The following is a 14268-nucleotide window of genomic DNA, read 5'->3' as shown; positions in this document are numbered from 1 at the left end:
AAATATAAAAACACTGGCTTTGTAATCCAGTTTTGTTTTGGGAAGTAATGTTTCATTTAAGAAGAATGGATAATATTTAGGGAAATAATTAATTTTCTATTTCTGTGTGCCTTGAAAAAGTTAATTAAATCAGTACTATATCTTGATGAAACAAAACACCACCAAATCACAGCAAATGTTTATCTACTTTATCTCATTAACAAGACATGAAGTAAAGAAATGGGAATATTAAGCACAAAATATTTCCTAAAAGAAAGGTTATCTAAACTACCATGTAACATTTTAAAAAAAACTTTTAAAAATTCTCATGGTGGATAGGACTCTGGAAAATTCATTCTATAAGCTTGAGTGTGTTGGCTTTTACTAGAGTGTAAAGTTCAATTTATCCATACTCAATTAGAAATAAGTAAATTTTTCATTATCTTAATCTAATTAGAGAAGTCAGGTTTTGCATTTGTTCACCAATATGAAATTACTTCATTCACTTTTTAAAAATATTTCACTAATTATTTTTATTTAAAGAAAAATAGTTTTTCCCTACTACTCTTTTATCAGCTATTTAATGTGAATATTTGATATTCACTGCAGCTGCTCTTAAGAGTTACATTGTACTTATTCTATGCTCTGGTGGAAAGGCCTAATGCTTCCCAAGCTTTAAAAAAACTCTTTTGCAGATGTTCTTTCTTTATTGTTGAAAATAAAAATCACTTACAAAATTACAATTATTCTTGATCGATTGCATTTATCTCCCATCCTAAAAATAATCTCAAAGTGAAGCGTGGCCATGGGCCTCTGCAGAAATAGTTGGTTTAAACTTCAGAACAAAATAGCCTTTTACCCCTCCATTAGCATGGGGATTTTTGTACAAGAATCTTACAAAGACTAAATTGGTAAAATGACCCTGATTTTGTGGTTGTAGGACCCTATCTAGTTAAATAATTACCTTCTTCATGATGACAGCTCATATGAAAATTGGATAGCAATATGAAAAGTAGGATCAAGAAGAAAATTTCTAGGGCAGTAGGTTATTCTTTTCAATAAATCTGGAACCCATCCATTCCTCTCTCTGTCTCCTCTTTCATGAGTAATTTGCCTTGAACAGACTTGCTGTTAGCAGCAGTACTTTCTTTTATGTACAGTGATATGATGTTTTCCAAAGCACAGAATAGACACAATGGCAAGAAACACATACCTTTTGTGAAGGATAAGATGTTTATTCATGATTCATGATGTTTAAGTCATGAATTATTGAAACTCTGTATCCCAAGGAGCCAGCCAATTTAAGCAATTAGCAACTAGTTTGTTAGTTTTCCATCCTGAGGCCCATCTGACAATGGATAACTAACTAATAAAGCTTTTTGCCATGAAAATGGTTGCTTCCATAGGTTTTATTTTGAAGACTTAGCAAATAGTTTACTTTAATATTTAATTTTTTTAAAATATGGAAAAAAAACTATAAGAGAGGTACAGCTATTAGGAACCAATTATAACAGAAAATTAGTTACGTTTACTAGCCTTCATGAGCTGGTTTTCTTGCATTCAGAAACAAAGAGTAGTTTTTATTTGAGAAATCATTAAAAAAGTGGCATAGCTTCAACTTTCCTGCTTCTCCATGGTATTTCAATTTCTTTCAGCCATCTATGCATTCAGACTAAGGTTATCAGTTGCTAGTCCATTATTAGTTAAGCATCATGTACTTCCATTCTCACCTGGTCTACTAAAACAGAGCAGAAGGAGTAGCTAGGGGTGGTTCTTTATGTTAAAAAGCAATATCATCTTTTAAAGACCATTATGAATATTCAGCACAGAAAAAGGTATCTAAATCTAAAATGGTATCCATTACTAAATAGTAATTTGGCAAGCCAATGGGTGAAAGTAGGAACTGAATGAAAACAAGTATGCTAGAAGAGAAAGATACCAGTAGCTTGTAGATAAATTAGTTCATTTAACTATACTTAAATAACTGCCTACACTTTTGTTATAAAAAGAAACATATGGTAATATCCTCATGGTCTATGGCAATATGACAAAATTAGACACTCATTCCGTAACAGTAAAATAAAATACTGGAAACTTCTAAAAGTCCTGAGAACACTGTATTTTTCTCTTTTATTAATCATGGTTTAAATTAATACACACTGTACTTGAAGTTACTCCTTGAGGCTTACATCAGCCTCTAATCAATTGTTAACCGTTCATATCAAAGTGTGCTTAAGAAATCATTGACTCCCTCTTTTGCAAAAGTGATGTAGTATAATTGAATACTATAATTGTATACTTAGGACTAAACAAGGCAGCAAACAGCAGAAAACAGTATTGAAAATAATGGTGCTGAGAGTAAGTAGTCATTGTCACAGGCTGAGATACAGGAACACCGTACAATTTTGACAATATTGTGTCTTTTTGATTTATTTCCAAATTGTTGATATGAACAATAGTTTAGTCTATCAAAAGGAAGTGTCATCATAGACTCTTGAAGAAATTGGGTTTTATGTGTGCAAAAATATTTATGTAAATATATAAAGTGTGTAAATACCTAGTGTTCTCTATGCTTTCTCCAGTTCTTTTATATTCAATAACAAAATAGAACAATATTTTGATAACCTGATAAAAATAACAAGAGATTCAGAATCTAAATTACAAATGACATAGCAAAAAATTAATGAGCAATCATTGGCTAGAATTTGTATGTCTAAAATAATGAAATATATTTTTGTAATCTTTTCAAGTATACAAAGAGATTGCGGCTGTTTCACATAAAAATTTTTAATAGGAAAGTCAAATAATAATTTTTAATAAGTCAGTTATATTGAAGGGTGTACCTGTCTGGGATTACAGTCTGTCCTCCTTTCCTTGAGATTAAAACAAACAAGATCAGAGAAGCCTTAAGTAGATAAAAGACAAATGGAAATTTAAATCCCTTTGAAGGTATGGTCTGTATTGCAGGAAAACACCTTCCATCCATTCAATGGGCTTTTATATCCAGGAAGACAATGAATAAACTCCTCAGGACTCTTTTTCTTTCTAACCAGCAGCTAAAAGGAGGAACAACTTTTCTCACACTCTTACAGACAACAGTTCTCAGATTCTGCTGCCATATGTGCTGGAAACTTTTTTTACTTCCATTTTACATAATCATCCAGTTTCACTAAGGAGAATCTGCTTTCAGCCTAACCCTTTGCAGTATTACCTTATTTTGAAGGGGTTGGCTTCATTTTGATATGCTGGCATTAATTCATATTTGGAACCTTGGAAAGGGTTACTTGAATCACCAGGGGAAAGCATTCATAATTTTTTTGAGTTTAAAATCTGGTCTAAATTTTATATTTCTTGTACATATGGGTTTTTTCATTGATCATAGGTCATAAACAAGTACCCCTACAACACCTACAAAAGCACAAGAAATTGTGAGCTTTTAGCTCTCATATCAGCAGCTAAAATAGACAGGTTCTAGGTACACTTAGAAGGATGTGGGTTTTCATGTAAAACTATGTAAGGAGTATCTGACTTTGATATTACTGATTCTGCTTTCAATTAATATTGGAACATCAGTGTTCTTTAGAATCTTCATTTACAATCCATTCATTTTAGAATCCATCAAAACACTGTTTTTTATGTAAACTCTTTTCTGACCTATTATGTTCTGTTAAATAAAGGCTGATTTCTGGGTGATAGTGATTTCTGAGATCCTAAAATGTGCATTGGAGTTTTTGTATTACAGCTTACTCTCTTTCATATATTGACTTAGGAAGTAGATCTCTTCAAAACGAGCCCCTGAACATAAGTGCATTCTTCCACTCATACATTTAACATCTTTGATAAGTCCAAGTAAGAGCCGATTAAAGTAATGTTAAAAATATATTAATTTATTCCATGCCTGTATGTAGAGTCTGCTGAATATATGCTCTACAAGGGGTTGCACAGAGGTAACTTTATGATGGTTCAGATGCTTCTGGTTTAGCTTTGAGAGTAAAGAAGAATATGCCTGACTCCCCACAGTCGAAGCTATTATTCTTGCAGTTGATGTATTTGGATGCTAGGCTGTTCTATTTTTTTTTTTTCCTTCTTATGATCTATTTCTTTTGAACAGACTTTTTCTTTCATTTTGGAGAAAACATAGTCTAGTCACATTGCAAGTCAAATAGAATATAGTAGTTGATATCAGTGACTTGATAAGATGTCTCTCAATTAAGAAGAAAATAAATGTCCGTGTAAAGTAAGGAGAACCTGAAGGTTCAGTAAAGCATCAGGCAAGCATACTCTGAAAATTTGCTGTTTCAATGTCTCATGTGTACATGGATATAAAAATCTCCTAGCCTTACAAATACCTGTTTGTAGAAATAATTTAATTTTCCAGGCTCTTGTCCTTATGTGGAAGGAGGATTGCCTCAGTTATCTAATGTGTTGGAAGCAGGCATATTACTAAGTAGTTCACACTGGGCAGATTTCCAAAAATATCCTTCTGCATATTTCCTTTCCCACGAACATGAACATTAACTGAGTGAACTAGTGGAAAGTACAATAACTGTCTTGATGTGCCAAGGATGGGCTTGGAGTTCATTACTTTCAGATCTCCCAGCACTGAGGCCCTCATTCCAAATTGCCCAACTGTTAATGAGAGCAAGTTCCCAGTTGGAACATCTGTGTGCCTTTATCACCCTAACACTATGTTGAGAATTAGAGCCTTCCATTACCTGAAATTTCAGGAATATCTACATGCTTTTTAAAATCTTCCCCCATATCCTTTTAGGGTCCAGCTCTCCACAGGTTCCCCAGAAATTCACAGCTAGGGCTTCCAAGCAAAAATTTCACATGTATTTATTCAGCACTTACTGAGAGAAGATGATCCAGCAGTTCCTTATTCAGCTCACGACACTCTTCTCTACAGCCATCCAAAATGTAAAATTATCCTGATATAACCCTTCTGCATTTGTTTCTCAGTCTGTAGATCTATGGCAGTCCTTCTTGACAGATAATGATGCCCTATTTTCCAGCTGCACAGGAGATCTTGTAGGTAAAATGTTCTCATTTTCCTATTTCTCCCATAGAAACAGGGTGTTTTCTTGTTCAGGGGATCATGTTCAACATTTCTGATCAGTACAAAGTGAAGCACTAGAGGAAGAAGAATTCTGTTAAGACTCTTTGGCTCTGAGTAATCACGAAAAGCCAATGGTGCCAGGAATAAATCACATGAAGAGAAATACTTTGAGCATAGGAATGGAGCTGTGAAAACCTCACTAGAATTGGAATGCTCCAGAAACACACCAGAGAACAACTGGAGAAGATTTAAACAGCACCCAGCTTTTGGGTACAGACATAGGACTACAGAACAAGGGAATTATTGTTTAAAAAAGTTACAAAACTTCAATTCTAAATAGCTGTCTGCTCCTAGCTCATGCAAAAATCACTAAAATATGTTAGTGTAGCAATGATTGAAAGTCAAAAAAAAAAAAAAAAAAGGAAAAAAAACCCAAACCAACAAACCTTAATGTTTTTTCTGTTTATCTGAGCCATACAAACTTTTTGAAAGACAATTCAGGGACATGCACTATCCAGTACTCTATATACCATTGCATTTACAAAGACTTAGGTGCATTCTCAGAGACAATGAAATGCAGTCTCACCTGGCAATGGTGGGCAATGTGTACCAACCAAGTTATTGCAGTCTGTTGAATACCGACCTTTGTAGACCTTCAGCAACAGGAACCTGGGATGTAATATCAGATTTCACAATATCTGATTTTGAAGGCATATCTTAGGGCTTCCCAACTTATTGCAAGCAAGCTAATTATGAAATTGCTACCTGGTCCTATGAGTAGGAACTACCTACGTTAAGCATGTAAGCCACGCCCACCCCCTCACCAAGAACAGCAAACCCACACCAAAACAGAAAAAAAAAACCAACAAAAAAAACCAGCCAAAAAGCAAACAATGAAAGAGAAGAGAGTAAAGATCCAAATTTGCCATTTTGAGTCTGGAGAAATGCTACATATATGGAAGGGTTTTTTTGGAAATTCATACTATATTCCCATGCTACTGGAAAACACATACACACATTTGAATAAACTGCATCGTATTCTGATTTTAATCAATTAATATCAGCTGAGTCAAAACAACAAAACCCAAGGCTCCCCACAAAAAAATCCTCAAAAACCACCAAAAACCATCCAAACAAAACAAAACAAAAAAAAAAAACAACAAAAAACCAAAAAACCACCCCCCAAAAAAAATCAAACCCAAAAAACCACAACCCCCTCCAAGAAAAACAAATGCAAAAAGAAACAAAAACCCCAGACAAAAAACCAGAACAAAACCAAAAACAAAACCAAAAAAACACTGGCAAGTTAAATCTCCTCAGTCCTAAGGGACTGAAATTAGTACCTGCTTGTTGCTTGCATTTACTGGATGCTTAGCACTCCCAGCTATAAAGTGAGCTCAACTATGGCAGTATTTTTCAGCATTTGCTATAGAGAGTATATAAACCTACAGCTGAGGAGCAAATGTTTGCATTTCTGAAGGAAGACCACTCTTCTCCTGCTTTTCTTTATGACACTGAAATATGCTAACCATTCATTTAATGCAAATTTGTAGTTTTCTATGTGTCTTAGGTTATAATGTAAGTTGTAACAAAAAGTGTGCATTCTATTACCATCTTCATAAGCTGTTAAGGCCAGGTGTGGCAGTGTTCCTTATCTCCTCCATGACTCATCCCTGATTAACTCCTTCCACAGGGATTGCTAATGGACAATCAAGGTCTCACTGCATGACTCAAAAACTGCATCATCCCATTGTGAGATGCTCCGCCCAGGGAGAGGAACCAAGCATTCCTACCTGGATATAATCTGAGACTTGGAACACCATGAGGAGCACTACCCACTGGATCCCCTTGAGTAGAAGAGCTTCATAATCAATACTGGACATTCAGAAAAGGACCAGACTTCATTATAGGGTCACTGCTTCAACAGAACCACATTTGTCACTCCAACAGCACTGAAGCTGCCATTTAATTGGACTTCTACTACCACCCTAACCAACATGGTGTCAGGTTGTAACCTGACTCTGTCAGTTTAAGCCAGTGTTTCTGTATTATCCCCTTTTTCTTAATTTTCCTACTAAATTCTAGTTCTGCCTTGGGATCTCACACTGGTTTGCTTTCAAACTAGTACACTGTGATTTCTGGCGTAGTCCAGCCATCAACTGTAATATTTTGGGAGCTGCAATTCAATGAAGTTTTGTTTTTGAACCAAATCAAACCAAAAGCAGTCTTTCTGTTCATTTCTGCCCTAGGGTCCTAAGAAATTATTTAAGTGAAGCCACTTCAGAGATAGACAAAGCAGGAACTGGTTATTGTATTTTTCCTGAATGGGCTGAAAAAATTTAGAAATACTAGTTTTCCGAGTATAAAACATGACTATACAAAAGTCACATCAGGTGGATAACAGAGCAGGGTTTCTTTGGCCTTCAGGTGTTAGCATTTAAAAAAGAAAATAGGAATAAAACCTATAAGGCAAAACACAAAAGAAGATGTAGAGATTTTTCAAGATTTTTTTTTTTCATTCTGTTTTATATTTCTATCCGGTTGCCAAGGTTTAAATAGGACATCTATGAATGAATATAAGAAAAGTAAGAAATGCTTTGCTTCTTATTCTTCATTTAGAAAAGAGGAAAAAAAAGTTTGAAACGAAAAGGCAGAGGTAGAAACAATATTATCTTCTGATAGCAAGACAGAATAGGTTATTTTAGGACACCTTTTTTTACTGCCTGTTGAACTAGGAAATATAGGGTACAGACTTCACATTTATTTGGTAGGGTTTTGCTGGTTTCATTTCTTGTCCAGAAATTTTAAGGAAAAATAAAATTTTATGTATGTACATTTTTCTGAGGACTTTAAAAGGAAAATTAAATCCACTTCAAATAGAAAACGTGTGCCTCCTGAAGATATTTCTTTCATCTAGGTAAGATAAGGAGATGTTGAATGATAACAAAAGGTTTCTTTATCTAAGGTGATTATTAACTGCTCAGTGGATTATACCTTATTATTATCTGCCAAATTAAAAAACAGTTGTGTTTTAAGAAAAGAAAGTTTAGAGACTAACTGGCAGAAGACACATTCACATTTTCAAGTTTTTGGAAAGCAAAAAAGCTCAGCCACTGGTCATACCCACACATCTGAGAATAGGCACAGAAACCTCACAAAATACATTAAATACCTACTCAATAACAGCATAGTAGAGACCAGGCACAGTAGAAGGTGTCTCTGTTTTCATAATGTTCAGTACAGGGAAGGACAGACGGTTCATGCACTCAGTTGTGGTTCTTCGCCAACCAGAGAAAACTTTTCTTTGTGCCATAGGTTGAAACCCAGGAAAATTATGAAAAAACAAGGGATAAGGACCTGCTTCCACAATTTGGACAATTCTTATGTGAGTTTTTACTTAGGTAGAAAGGTGGAACACAAGTCATGACTGTCCCACAGCAGAAAAACAATATTCTCTGCACAAATCCTATCTCTTCTACAGCTTCTTTAGCATAAACTTTAAGATATTCAAGACCTTCTTCTTTCATATAAAAGTTATCACTGATTAGTATTTTTCACAGAGAAAGAAAATCACCTTGCTACTGTATTTGACTGTAGTGACTGTTGATGAGTAAAAAAAAAAAAAAGCCTAAGAAACAATTTTTCACAAGATGACCATCATGGTATTACTGCTTACAAATCTTACAGATTCATGTTGTCAAGCATCCTTTGCTTCTAATGTTGACATCTACCACTGTCATAGGCCAAGGAACTGTAAGTGTAGTATAGGAAGTATCAGAAGAGTTCTGATGCTTCTGTTCTTTGAAAGTGCAAATTTCAACTTACTGCTGAATACCTTCTGAGCTCTATTAAAAGAATGAGGACATATGCCAGACTACATCAGGACTGCAAAGAATCTATAAAAGTGATTTAGGATTAGGATCATGGGTATAATCTTAATCTTGTCTTGAAACCAAAGGACTACATGCAAAATAAAAGAGTTAAAAAAAGCAGTCAGAAGATAAAAAATTAATTTCCTTCAAGAAAATTATACTGCAGGAAACTTCCATTTCAGTCTAAATACAAGTTTCTAAAGCACACAGAGGTCACAGGAAAAGAAAAATATTCCAACACCAGTTGGAAGCACAAGGAATGGTGCTGTGAAGTATGCATGTTGCTTCAACATCATTTCTTGATGAATGAGGACTATGTGTACTTGAGATGTCTCTGCAGGAGTCTAATAATATTTCAGTCACTAGGATATCAATGGTAAAGAGGAGACTAGAACAGAAGAATATTTAAGCTAAAATACTTGTGTTTGCTGAGGATTTCTTTTAGTATCTATGTTAAACTATGCAGGTAATGTTTTAAATCACAGTACAGGAAGAGTATTAAACATGAATTTCATATATACACCTAATGACAGGAAAAATAGGATCTCTTGAATAGATCTAGCAGGTAATAGAAACCCTTCCCTCAGCCTTAAAATGAAGAAATAGTTGCAGCCTAGAGGACATTAGTCGTTGGAAGTTGTGTCCTTGACAGCTTACATACTAGTATCTATCACTTAGATATCTGCCATCAGGGACTGGCAGGCATAGAAAAGAAGGTGTTCAGACAATTTTTAATGCTTCTGGAAAGTACAGATTCTTTTTGGTGTAAGTCCACTGGGGACTTAAACCAGTAACATCCACAATGCAGACAATCCTGACAGTGCAAGTACTTGACACTGTAATTTAGTGGGTTTTTTTGCATAGCTAAGAATGTCTGTGCTGAAATGGCTGTGATATTTTTGTTGTAATGTTGTTGGTTGTAAGAAGAGCTTCTTAAGGGTTATTTTAGGGGTTAGAGAGTTATATTTGTTTTTGTTTGTTTTTTGGTGGTGTGATTTGGTTTGGTTGGTATTTTTTGGTTTTGGGGTTTTTTTTCTTGTTTTTTTTTTATTTAGATATTTAGACACTGGAATGGCCCTCTTCATAATTCTGCACAGATCTATGCATTTTATGGTTCCATAAAGAAAATTAATGCTTTAGGAAAGTGTTATTTACATGCCTTTGAGGCAGGTGTCTTTGTAGCAGCTCTTTCCTGAGTACATTTCTCTCATGGATAGATTTCACAGAATCATTTAGGTTGGAAAATCATCTCTGAGATCATCAAATCCAACTTTTGACCAGTCAACACTTTGCCAACTGTATAGCATGGCACTGGATGCCATGTCCAGTCATTTTGTGGACACCTCCAGAAATGGCGACACCACCACCTACCTAAGCAGTCTGTTCTAATGTTTAACAACTCTTCCAGTAAAATAATTCTTCCTGAGAGATGTAGAGAGATAAAAGTAGTATTTCTCAGTTCTTCATGACTACTGACTTAGTTTGGTATGAGCAAAAATTTCATTTCATAGCTTGCCCCCAGATCCTATAAGCTCAAAGAGATTTTAAAACCAGACTATTTTTAAAAACAGATAATAAAATATAAAATTTTAGTAAATTACTATCTAATCTACAGGATCTGGATTTGTCCAGTGTTAGACAATATCCCAGCAACATTGTATTAATTACACTAATTCAAGCCCAAATCAATTCCTTAAAGGTTTCTTTTTTTTCTGTATATATGTTTGATGCTTCTAAACAGTGTCACTAGTAGGAATGACATGGATAAGAATAGTGTTCTTATAAAACATATTGTAAAATTTTTAGGGTTTTTTGGCATGTGGTTTTAGCTTGTATGTCAGAACTTTCTATGGAGAAATTTTCTAGTTAAAGAAAACTATATGGAATTATAGAGAAATTTGGTGAATATTTTGTTTGCAGTTCAGTTATATTCATACTGCTCCAGTGACTAGAGGCACATGACAGAGGTCAAAACATATCAGGTTTTCTGGACATAAAAAGTTTATTCAATCTAGATAGAAATTCTGTTAGGAACAAGTCTCAAGTAAAGAAACATTTTTTCAAACTCCCTAAAAGTTGTGGTTTTGCTCAGTGGATTGTGTTTAAGGAAATTGGTAGAAATCTATGCCTTGTTTCAACTGAAGCCTGTTCTGAATATCTGTATGTGACTCTTGCTATTGCAGCATCTGAGAAAAAAGATGGAACATCTGGTTTCTATGATTTGTTTATTCAGTTCAATGATCATGTCTTGATGCTCAATGTAAATGTGAAATTGATTACTCTAATCCCATACATTTACTAGACTCTATTTAAATGGAGCAAGCTTTCTTCTCTGGTAAATGCTTGTTTCTGCAAGAGATGGCAGAAGTTGCAGTAAAATATGTTCTGAAGACTTCTAATCTTTACTTATCTCATTGCAAAAGTAATTTGTTGGAGACCTTCTCCAGAAGTAGAAGCAGGTTCAGTTAATAGTTCCTTTCAGTATTTCGAAACTGATTGATTTTATAAAGCAACTGCATGTCCCTAATCTTTTAACTGCCACAGGATACTACTACAAGGGGAAACTAAAATTGTTACTTGCATTGCTCAATTTGCCAATGGTGACTAAAGCTGCATCACCAATGGGAAAAATTTTAAACGACACTTTCTGCTTGTCTTACAAAAAGTCAACTACAAAACATCATTTTTTCATCAGAGCAACTGTTAACAAAGATGGATAGAATAAAATCTGTCAAATAGTACTGCACAGCTTTCACTGTCTTTGCATTTCACAATTGCTCCATGTTCACCATTTTCTACAGAGTATTTCTTGCATACATAGGAGATAGCAACAAATTTTCAGTCTGAATAAAAATGGATTTGGAGAAATTAAGATAAAATTTTTGGTATACAGATATTTGTAGTATTAACAGGAATGCAAAACTGCCTCTTGAAGAACTCCTCCCTTTTCAGCACTCTTTCTTTCATGATCTTCTGCACACAGCTTTTTCTAAGGTGTGGAAATCTGGATAGCAATCTCTTTCAGTCTCCAGATTCTTACAGGTATATATTCTTATCTGATATTTCAAGAGCTTTAACAATATTCTCACACTGTGTCCTCTGGAAAATATTGCATAGATAGTGAACTTGAGGAATTAGCCTAACGTGTACACTATTATGAACACTTTAAAGCTGTGTTGTTTTCTTAAACAATTTTTGAGGACAGATTGGAACTCTTTTGTAGTGCCTTCCTCTGCTAGTCTTCCAAATTAAAACTTCAATTCTGACCAGCTAGAATGATGAAAGTAAGCCAAAACTGTGAACTCAAGTTGTATCCTTCAAGGACATTTCCTAATTATAGGAAGATATGAGTATAAAAGCAATAGCAGTAAATAAAATAAAACAAGCTTGATATGCCTGCAGAGAAAACAGTAAAAGTAGAAAAAATAAACATGTTGCAAGGAAGGGAATGACACTTGGAGGCAGAATTATGAGGAAGAATGTTCTCTCAGTGCAGAGAGCACAGATAGGAAGGTATAGACCTGATAATTTTCTCTCTAGCAGAAACTCCCAGGGCAATAGGTCAGGTTGTGGGAAGTCCTTTGAATATGGGGTTAAAAAAAAAAAAAAAAAGGGTAGTAAGAAGAGTTGGGGTGGATACTCAGGAGCAGATCAACTTTTTGTAGTGGAAGAAGGAGATGAGGAATAAGAAAACAAGAAAACAAGGCTGTTATGGCTCATTGCCAGACCACAAAAGCCTTGGGACCTAAAAGCAACCCTATTTGATGGGCACTCAGTACTAAGAGACCACAAGTGTCTCTTTCAGATTTATCCAAGTCCAGTTAAGAGGCAATTAGGTTAATTAATGAGGCTAAATAATTACTTTTTCCTTGGCAAGATTTTCAGCACAACAAGAAATTGCTCAATTTAATTCAGAACAATGATGTAATTTCCCAAGTTTTACACAATCTTGGGGTTCACATAATTTAATTTTACAAACGGCCCCTAGAGTCTTATATCTACCCTGATCCTGCTAGATACCTCTAAAACACAATCAAACACCTTTCAGTCCAGTATTTTAATTTTCTTCCTTTACTCTTCTTCTTCTGCCTGCAGTCTGAGGGCATGTATAGGGGAAAAAAAAATCTATCGTAAACAAATATAGAGAATTTTTCTAAAATAGTCTGTGATAAGTCAGCTCTAGAAATAAATTTTCCACAGTACAGTTTTACTGTTTTGCAGAAAAATACCTGCTGGACAAATTCTTGATTAAATTTCTTCTATTAATTTTATGAAAATCCCACCAGTCTTATGTGTGTGGTATTTATGAATAAATGTAATGATGTCATTGTTCTTTCTGTGATAACATGTTAAAGTAGTTTTTCTTGAACTAAGCATGTTTGTATGCAAGAGAGAGTTCAAACTAACTGCATATTTTTATCAATGTAGTTTTAATTGTTCTGCACACTAAAAATCATGGTGAAAACACGTGGGAAGTTTGAGCCTTTGCAAAAGAAAAAGGTAACATCCAGTAAGGAAGAAGTGAAGACTGAATGTAGACTTTTGTCAGCTTGGTCAGAAATATTTATCAAGAGTAAATAGGGAGAGTAATTAGTTTGCCTCTAGTTACACTGTTAGCACTGTGTGAAACAGGTTTTCTGTTTCTGAGCTACACCACATTGTTGTCAACATGCTTTCTCTCTCCTGCACACCTCTGAATACTCAATGTGTAAAGTCAGTATGCCTAAGTCTTGACAGAGGTAGAGGACTTCTGGGCACATCCACTGAGAAACTGCAAATTTATGCAGACTAGCACATCTACAATGAAGAAAGGAAAAGAGAGACACCAAGATGTTTCTTTGAACTTCGATAAATATTAACCACTGATATCCTGTTTGGGTCTGTTCTGTGACCATTAGAGGAAGTTCTTCTTCATTTTAACTATATTTTGCCCATCTAAGAAATCCCTTTGCTTTCCATTACCACTATTGAGCCTAGTATGCATGCGAAGTCATGCCTGAAATATCAGTTTCAATATAATTATAGTTCAGTATTAAGAAAGCTGGTATTTCAGTTTTTAGACACAGACACGCACAGGGACACACGCACACACATACAGATTTGAAGTGACAGAAGCATTCCTCTTTCTGCACCAACCCTTTCTAGGGGATATTAGTCAGAGACTATCACAGCAGAGAAAAAGCTGCATCCTGTAGTAGTTGTCATTTAAGGCAGTTTGACAGTTTGTGGTTTGATTGGTTTCTCTGATCAAATCAGCCTGGTACATAATGTCAAACATTTGGGTCACATAATTTATAATGTGTAATCCTGACAGACCTGAAACGTCTCTGGTAAATATGCTTTGTAATACAGTTGTAC

At 34.8% G+C, this 14268-nt stretch overlaps 1 long non-coding RNA gene across 1 annotated transcript; it reads right to left on the bottom strand.

The window, feature by feature from the left end:
• Positions 1–2083: 2083 nt before the first annotated feature.
• LOC111940812 (uncharacterized) lies at positions 2084–6761 on the bottom strand. Its single transcript, XR_002869702.2, has 3 exons — positions 6382–6761; positions 5625–5707; positions 2084–5112 (listed from the first exon to the last, which is right to left on the bottom strand). It is a non-coding gene; the product is annotated as an uncharacterized LOC111940812 (long non-coding RNA).
• Between the last annotated feature and the right edge of the window lie 7507 nt (positions 6762–14268).

The sequence above is a fragment of the Cyanistes caeruleus genome, chromosome Z (assembly GCF_971803275.1).
Source record: "Cyanistes caeruleus chromosome Z, bCyaCae1.hap1.1, whole genome shotgun sequence".
Taxonomy (NCBI): Eukaryota; Metazoa; Chordata; class Aves; order Passeriformes; family Paridae; genus Cyanistes; species Cyanistes caeruleus.
The sequence above is the reverse complement of the archived record's forward strand: the minus strand, read 5'-3'. Positions and strand labels throughout refer to the sequence as shown.